Source organism: Microtus ochrogaster, linkage group LG3, assembly GCF_000317375.1.
Source record: "Microtus ochrogaster isolate Prairie Vole_2 linkage group LG3, MicOch1.0, whole genome shotgun sequence".
Classification (NCBI taxonomy): Eukaryota; Metazoa; Chordata; class Mammalia; order Rodentia; family Cricetidae; genus Microtus; species Microtus ochrogaster.
The window spans coordinates 46742153-46751606 of NC_022029.1; the positions used below are offsets into that span (position 1 = coordinate 46742153).

The following is a 9454-nucleotide window of genomic DNA, read 5'->3' on the forward strand; positions in this document are numbered from 1 at the left end:
TGTGTGTGTTTATACACACATATACATACACATACATATATACATACACACATATATGGTATGTGTATTTGTGTGTGTTTATACATACATATATACATACATACATACATACATACACACATACATGGTATGTGTGTGAGTACTGGTGCACGCATACCACAGAATATGTGTGGAAGTCAAGACAACTCTCAGGGCTTGGTTCTTGCCATCCACTTCATTTTGAGTCAGAGTCTCTCTTGTTTTTGTCACTGCACAGCTTACTTCCGGTCATGTGACCTCAGCGCTTCTGGGTGATCTGCCCATTTCTGCTTCCCATCTCACTGCGCAGGCTCTGGGACTACAGAAGCATGCTACAGCGACACTGGCTCTTTATGTGGGTTCTGGGGACCCAAAAGCAGCTCATCAGGCTTGCGTGACAAGTGCTTTACTCTCTAAGCCTCTCCTGAGCCTACGTCTCAATGTCGTGCGCACACCCCACGAGAAAGAGAAGCCGCATCCATCCCTCTGTGTCCCTGTCCTGCTCACGCTTTCATTCCTTCCTTTTCTCGGGTTTTTATTGGATAGATGGTCACAGGTGTCTCCCACTCCTGGCTGCTGGAGCTGTATTTCAAATGGCAAGGTTACCCCTATATTCCTCATCCAGCTCGGCCATCAGCACCTCCTCCAGTGTTGAAGTGTTACCATTGAGAGAGAGAGTTTTTCTAGGTAGCCCAGTCTGGTTGTGGACTTGTTGTGACATCTGAGTTGGCCTTGAACTTGCAACTCAGCATCCCACAAACTAGGAGTAGAGGTGTGCACCACCACACCTAGCCTTCAGGTTCAGTTTTTAAGATCACCAAAAGCTCTCAGTAACCAGGAGTGGTGGCGACACCTTTAATCCCAGCACTTGGGAGGCAAAGTGGGGTGGATCTCTGAGTTCAAGGCCTGCCTGGTCTAAAGAGCAAGTTCCGGGGCTACACAGAGAAACCCTGTCTTAAAATATCCTCAAACAAAACAAAACAAAACTTGACCTGGAATCCTAATAAGTCTATTTCAGTGTGCTTTGAAATTAGTTCAGGAGATATTGGAAGTGTGGCTCAGTGGTAGAACACTGTGCTGACAGAAAAGGCCCTGAGTTCAGCCTCCAGCAAACAGGGAAGGCAGGTTGGTAGGATTGAAAACACTGGAGAGAGTGCCCTGTGTCCCTTAGAAGCTGGAAATGATGTCCCATCTCAGTGTGATCATGCTGGCTTCCTCATCACGCACCGAGTCTCTGTAGAGAACTTAGAGAGTGATCCTGGTACACAGCTCATGATGGATGCTTATTTTATTCAACACCCAGATGTTTGCAATATGTGAGTCTTTAACTACTTTTTTTTTTTTTAAAAAAAATGCTTGTGCCCCAAAATGAGTATGGTGAATTAACCTGAGAAATCTAACTTCAAAACAAGACCCTAGCCAGCCAGGCGAAGTGGTGCACATCTACTATCCGAGAATGCAGGCAGCTGAAGCAAGAGAATTGCCATGAGTTTAAGCCATCCTGGGCTACATGAGAAGACACTGTCTCCAACATAAAACAAGGTAATAGTAAGCATTCTGGATCTCCCTGGAGCCTGCGCTCAGCCCAGCTTTCAGGAGGGCTGCTGTCTGTGTGTCACCGTGATTTGTTGCCGATGTCTCAGTATTTTCAGACCTCATCTCCGTCCCTTTGATAGAATCTAGGCTTTAGCTTCTCGGCATGAGGAGTGATAAATGACCAGAGTAGGACACGGCTGCCAGCTTCCTAATATAAAATACATGCTGGCGCTTGGGTGGCGTCTCAGACTCTCAGGGCTGACCTCACAGGGGCCCTGACCCTGCCTGGGTCGGAAACTGGGATGTGAGAACCCAAGACACAATATGGAAACCTAGACATTCCATGACTCCATATCTATCTCAGCCCACTTGCCACAGGTCAGGAGTGGCCTTGGTGGCTTTGTTTGGAAACAGAGCAATGCTCCTCAGGAGAGGACTAGGTTATCAAAGCAGGGAATGTCCACGCGGCAGCCGATAAAAGGACATTGAACTGAGTGTTGCCTCTGACAGCTCTGTAAATACCCTGGTAATTTAAAAGAGAGCTGCAGACTAGACACCACTGGTGTGCAACAAACGTGGTATGTGTGTAATTATGTGTGTGTAAAACAAGCTATAAATGCTGAAAGATCCATATGGACCCAAACCACAAGGTACTGTTGGCTACTGGCTGGAGCTAGGTGACGGCTGATGAAGGTAAGGGGGAGGAGTCTCAGAGTGCACCCCACAGTACGGTAGTCACTTACTTTTTTTTTTTTATAATAGAAAAAACCTTTACAGTCCAGATCTTTTATTTCTTTTTGTATATCAGGCCATGAATTCGTAGGGAATGGGCTCCAGCAGCTCGGGCTCCTTCCCGTTAGTCCTCACGAAGTGTGCTTCTCTGGGTGGAGCAGGCTGGCGCTTCAGCTGAACCCAGGTGCCCTTCTCTTTGGCTTCCTTTTTCTTCTGGTCGTTCTCCTTCACCCGCTTCAGGAAGCTGTCTCTGCTCTTCGAGTGCTTGATGTGTTCAATCCGCACATTAATTCTCTTGGCAAGAATCTTGCCCTTAACTTGCTTGTTTACAATGATGCCCACAGCATGCTGGGTGACATTGTAGACTCTTCCGGTTTTGCCATAGTAACATTTATGGGGCATTCCTTTTTGACCAGTGCCCATTCCCTGGATGTCTACAATATCGCCCTTCTTGTAGATTCGCATGTACGTGGCCAAAGGAACAACTCCATGTTACCTAAAGGGCCTAAAGAACATAAAGAAAGTGCCCCTCCTCTTTCCCTTTGTCATTTTGGCGAGTTACTGAAAGATGGCTACCACGACCGAAAGCAGTCGCTTGCATTTTTAAGTTTTATTTCACTATTATCTGTTTATCAGATGGGATCTTGCTAAGTTTCTCAGGCTGGTCTCAAACTTTTCACCCTTCAATTCAGTCCCCTGAGTAACTGGTGGTACAGGGAGAAGGGATCTTGCTAAGCTTAGTAGTGGCACACGGCTTTTATCTCAGCACTTGGGAGGCAGAGGCAGGAGGATCTCTGTGAGTTCAAGGCCAGCCTGATCTAGAGAGCTAGTTCCAGGACAGCCAGAGCTGTTAACCAGAAAAACCCTGTCTCAGAAAACAAATCAAGACTCTGCCCCTTAAGTATATCAGTTTCATTTGTGTGTTCAATAGCCAGAGACGAGACGAGACTGGAAGACCAGTTGGTACTAAACTACAGCTAGACCAGAAGAGGTTGCAGTGTGTGGTACTGCAATAGGGCAGTGACAATTAGTTGTTTATATATGTTAAAAAGCCAGAGGAGGAGACAGAGGCAGGCAGTCTCTGTGAGTTCAAGGCCAGCCTCATCTATGTAGTGAGTTTCAGGTCAGACAGGGTTACACAGTGAAATTATTTTTGTTTCTGCTTCCCAGTTTCTCCATAAAGAAACAATAAGTTCTTGGGGGGGGTGGAGAGATGACTCAGTGATTAAGAACACTTGCTGCTCTTGCGCAGGTCCCAAGTTTGGTTCCCAGTACCCTCACTGGGTGACTTAAAACCAATAACTCCAGTTCCAGGGGGCTCGAAGCCCTCTTTTGGCTTTTGAGGGCACTGCATGCACATGGCGCTCATAGAGACAAGCAGGTACAGGCACATATACTCACAATTTAATAAAACAAATGACAAACAATTGAACCGGTAGTTTAACCAGATTTAAACATTATACAGTGTATAATGGAAATATTGTGTGGTGCCCCATTTATATGTATAATGCTACGCCTTTATGTATCAATTAAAGACTAAATTTTAAAACTATGTTATAAACTACAAAAAAAAACATAAACAAAAACCAGCCATGCATAGCTAGCAGATACCATATTGAACGGCAAAGACAGGTAACATTTTTGTCTTTCTAGTACGTTCCCTCAGACAGCTCTGATTTGGGGCTTTAGTTTTTAGTTGTGTTCTGCCCCCAAGAGAAAATGTTCTATAGATCATTCGTCTAAATTAAGTATAAAGTTTAATATCTCTCATTGTCTCTTAAAGTTAAATCGAAAGTCTCATAATTTTTTCTGTACTTTAGCTCAGCTCAGCTCTTACTGAAATTTTGGGTTGAAGGTACTGATCTGTGACCCGGAAGTTATTTTATCTGTTCCCACACATGTGCCTTAGATACCGATGGCGGTAAAAAGAAACAGGAAAGAGTTCTGTAGCCGTGGAGGGACAGCATGTGCACAAGCAGCCAGAATGAAGGGCAGTGTCGGAGCCGGGTGTGTCAGCAGACCAGCAGACGTCAGACTTTCCCACGGACAGGGGCAGCAGTAATGAGCAAGCGAAAGGGGAAGGGGAGCATTTTCTCAGTTAAGGTTCCCTACTCCCAGGTGATCCTACTTGTGACAGGTTGACAAGACAGCCACCAGTGCAGATGGGAGGCATTAGAGCAGAGCAGGGTGGGAGATGCAGACAGGAGAGCATTGTTCTGCTCTCCTAGTGTGTGACATGGATGAGCTGGACCACAAGAAGCAGAGCCCACCAACACACAGTGAGGACATGATGGGCCTTTTCTTCTTTTTCCTTTGTTTTTTTGAGACAGGGTTTCTTTGCGTAGCCCTGCCTCTCCTACAACTCACTTTGTAGGCCAGGCTGGCACCTTGAACTCAGAGATCTGCTTGCCCCTGCCTTCCAAGTGCTAGGACTGAACGTGTACACCACCACCGCCTGGCTAAATCATTTTTTAAATATTTATTTTTATGATTTTAAATTATGTGTCTATGTCTGTGTGGGGGTGTAGTACCAGCAGAGACCAGAGGTGTCAGGTCCCCTGGAACTGGAGTTGAGCTATCAGCCACTCAAGTGGGAGCTGGGAATTGAACTTGAGTCCTCTGGAAAAGTAGTCCAAGCTCTTAACCACTGAGCCACTTGGGAAAGTGAATTTCAAGAAGGAACAATGGCCAGAGAGGAAGAGACAGTGAGAACAGGGAAGGAGAAGTCTCTATGGGGCCTGGCCATCGAGCCTCCACTGGCCATCTCCTGGAGAGCTCTTAGCAGGGAGTGACATGGGGATTTCCAACAGAGAAAGTAAAGAACAAACAGGAGCCGGGCAGTGGTGGCGCACACCTTTAATCCCAGCACTCGGGAGGCAGAGACAGGTGGATATCTGTGAGTTCGAGGTTAGCCTGGTCTACGAAGCGAGTTCCAGGGTAGCCAGGACTGTTTCACAGAGAAACCCTGTCTTGAAAAACCGGAAAAAAAGAACGACTAGGAAAGGAGGGCAGAGAGTCACTCACTGCAATGGCTGCTGGCTCAGGGAGGTCACTCAAGTGTCATACAAATTCCAGGTGTAATGACAGCTCTGCAGACCAGGGAGGGGCATGCTTCTCCAAGCTGCACACCCTGGCCAGCTGCGAGCCCCTGGGACTGCAGTTGCTTCCAAGAGTCAACTGCACAGACAGTCGGGAACCTCTCTGCCCTGGGCCAGGGTGGACTTGAGACATGACCCAACACCTTCTGGCTTCAACTTAGAGCCTTGTGACCCCTAACTTCTCTTGGAGTTGTGTAGATCAAATTACACAGAAGAGCTGGTGTTTTACTCAATGATTGGATGGCTAATAAGCCCTCACTTCATAGACAGTATTTACCAGGATCTGCAGTCTATCGGTTACATCTATGTTTTCTGTGAGCTTCCTAAGCCCCACAACTGACGACAAATGGGAGCTCAGGTGTAAGGAATTCCATACGTGTGTGCCTGGCTCTCTGTGAGGTGATCCGAGCTTCTCGTGGGGATTCATTCATCTGAACACCTTGAGACATTGCAACACTCTATTTGTTCCTTCCAGCTCACACGAACTGTGCTGTAAAAAGCATCCCCACAAATAACTCCACTCTCAGAGAGCCTGTGGCACCAACATCGAGTGCAGACAAACACCAGAGCGTCAGCAATGTCACCGGTGATTCGGTTTAAAGTTGGGAGCCAGGGGTCAGGATTTGGAATGTCCAACACATCTCTGTTTTCTTCTTTCCTAAAATATACCCAGTTTCCTATTGTGGTCAACAGGCGGCCTAGAAGAAGCAGGGCTACTCACTCTGCTAACAGATATAGAAACCCGAGGAAGCCTTGCTGTCGTGCTGCCAAGTTGACTGAGGGCAAGAACAAGCGCTCTGACTGTACAGACGGCCAACAGATTCGAGACACAGACTCTTACAGGCAGGCCAAGAATCTGAGATCAATTATTTAGGCTTCCAACCATCTAATCAGAGAGTCTGTTGCATCATGTGTGTATCACCAGAACACAAAACAGGCATTGTACCCAGCGCAGATAAAACGTAGTCAGGGCCGAGGGTGGTCTAAACTGAATGAGAAGTATCGAAATTTTGGGGTGGGGAGGGGGCAAAATACTAGATTGAGCCCTACTAAAAATGCCAAGTAAGCAGAGGCCCAAGCAGAGCCAAGACCCACTTTCAATGGAGCAGCACTGATAAGCATGGGTGTTCTCTTACACCTGACTGAGGCACAAAGTTTCTCAACAGATGCTGCAAGCAGCAAAACGCAGAGTAGAAAAACAGCTCCTTCGACAGCTCTCCATGAGGCGAGGTGTCTTCTTCCTCTCAAGCAGATCACCAGACCCCTGGGGAGGGGGCCTTGTCATCATAAAGGACTGACTGACGGGCAGATGTGTAGCAGCTTCTCCTAAGTAACTTCCACACCATTTACTGCTCGCCAGCACGGCACTGTACGTCAGGAACTCTTAAGCGGTTTGAATGCCTTTTTCTTTAGCCCTCCCAAGGCCATCGAGGTGGGTCTGTTGTCCCATTTAACAGACAGGGAAAATAAGACGGACACCAAGCAGATATTTTCAAAGACACCCAGATGTTAACAAAGCAGCTGAATTCAAACCCAAAGTGATGGGTCTCTTGGGGGTCTTTTTACTTATCCTGATGGCTGAAAGGGAGACATTGAGATTTACTTATTCCAGTGTGTCATCAGAGAAAGATTCATCTCTTAGCCATGGACACACAGGTGTCTGTGCAGAGATGTCACCAGTCAGCACATTATTAAGATGTTAGGCAAGTCCATTAAGTGCATCCTCAGAAGAATGACATCACTGTGGGCTAAACCTGTCACTGAAGCCCCAAGGAGGAAATAGAAAAGCCAGTCTTTCCCACAAGCTGGCTCTGCTCAGTCACGCCTGTTTTAGGCTGAGACGGTGCTAAAGGCCTCTTAGAGCCAGGCCTTGTCATTTCTGGTCCCCTGAAAGTCAGCCATGTCAGTCTCTCTGTTCCCAAGGCAGACTGTCCGCCCAGACAGCCCTGTTCGTGGGCCCTCTTCCCACTTACCCTGCCAGCACCATCAGCCTCCCAGCTGCCAACGAACTGAACTTCCAGGGTCCGCTTCCTGCGCTTGGTGCTCAGCCTGTTAGCTGCCTTGTATCATGGGCTCTGGCCAACAGCTCTCAATGAGCCCTTTGACTAGGGTGCCAAGGGTCATCTTGGGCTATGGGTAAAAGTCATGGTGCAGGCTGGCACAGACCCTGATTCCCCGCACTCCCACTGCCTGGGCTACAGAACAGCCTTGTGATTGTCTGTATGCCTGGTTTCTGCTTTTCCTGGGTTTTCCTACTCATTTACTGTGATATCATTAACATGCAAAAGATGCAGAGTCTGAAGAATTAACCAACCACCCAAAAGACAGGACATCTCCCAGCCCCTAAAAAGCTCACCTTCCCAACAATGCCTGCATCCAGCTGAGGATGAATCCTATCCACATAGAATTTTCGTGCATGAATCCTCTCATAATTACTTCTTAAACATAATTAGAAGACTCCAGATAACTACCCACAAGGCTGTTGGTGATGAAGAATACTTTTAATTATATTTATGCCCCGATATTAAAATGCTCGTTATACAAACTATGAAAAAATTTAAAGTAAATTAACATCATCCACGGTCCTCTATGCAATGGCTGGAGCTCCAGAGTGTTTCTGTCAAGGCCAGGACCTGGGCATTTATCACCGTTCCTGGGTGGAGCATCAGTTTCATCTTCTCTTCTCTCCCGACTCCCTCTCCTCCTCCTCCTCCTCCTGCCCTCCCCCTTCCTCCAGGCTTGCTACTCACACTCACTTCAGAGCAGGCTAACAGCTGCCCTTGCAAAGTAGTCCAATCAAAAATCAACCCATAATTCAAGGACCAGCGGCTCAGTTGAAGTTAAGATCCAAATTTGCATGGCTTTTCTCTGGAGAATGCCTGGCTCTCCTTCCCCAGCAGCAGCCATGTGGGCCTCTCCCACCACCTCAGCTCTGCTGCCCAGGATACCAGCCAGTTCCTAGAGACACTCCCCAGGTGAAGGGTGTGTTCGCTGTGAAAGCAGTATGCCCTAGCCCTAACGTACGCCTCAGATCTGACCATCTTCCCTCGGTTTGCTTGCGGCAGCAGACACACCCTTAACCTGATTTAGGTAAAAATTTCATGTCTTTAAAAATGGCACTTTGATAGCATTCTTAATTAGAGATGGAGTTGTCTGGAAATCCAAAGAATATGAATGAGGATGTCTGTTTCTGAGCCTCAATTTATAGACACCCCAAAAGAATAGGTGATTGTTGCTAAGCCATCAGCATAGCCAGTGGTGAGGGTGCGAGAAGATATGAAAACGGCGCCATGTGCACACACACACACACATTGCACGCACACACATCACATGCACACACATGCTCACAAAACTTTTGTAAGATGGTAGTAAAATTTATGTAAGCTGGGTACTACAGCTGCTACTTGGGAGGTTGGGTGGAGTCAACAGGATGGAGCCAAGGAGTTGCAGGTCAGTGTGAGCAACAAGCGTGACCCTGCCTCAAAGGGGAGAGGGGCTGGAGAGATGGCCCAGCGGTTGAGAGCACTACCTGCTCTTCCAATATGACCCAAACTCAACTCCAGTACTCACAATCATATATAACTCCAGTTCAAGAAGACCTGATGTGCTCTTCTGGTTTCTGCAGGCACTGAACACACATAGTAGTGCACAGACATACATACTGCAGGCAAAACACCCAGACACACAGAGAAAAATTTAAATTAGGTAATATAAAACTTTCTCATCTTAATTATTTTAAAGTGCACTTCAGTGGAATTAAGTCTATTCACGCTGCTGGACAGCCATCTCCACGTCCATCTTTGCTTTTCATTAAAAACAAAAACAAAATAAAACAGCTGGACAGTGGTAGCTAACGCCTTTAATCCCAGTACTTGGGAGGCGGAGGGAGGTGGATATCAGTGAGTTTGAGACCAACCTGGTCTACCAAGTGAGTGTAGGACAGCCACGACTGTTCTACAGAGAAATCTTGCTTGAAAAAACAAACGCCAGGTGATGGTGGCACACGCCTTTAATCCCAGCACTCCAGAGGCAGAGGCAGGCGGATCTCTGTGAGTTCGAGGCCAGCCTGG

The 9454-nt window shown here is 47.1% G+C and overlaps 1 protein-coding gene and 1 pseudogene across 1 annotated transcript in view; both read right to left on the minus strand.

Moving 5' to 3' along the window:
- The window catches only part of Efr3b (EFR3 homolog B), a 78113-nt gene that overhangs the window by 56142 nt on the left and 12517 nt on the right, over window positions 1-9454 (minus strand). The window lies entirely within an intron of this gene.
- Window positions 2338-2844, minus strand: LOC106144157 (annotated as a pseudogene).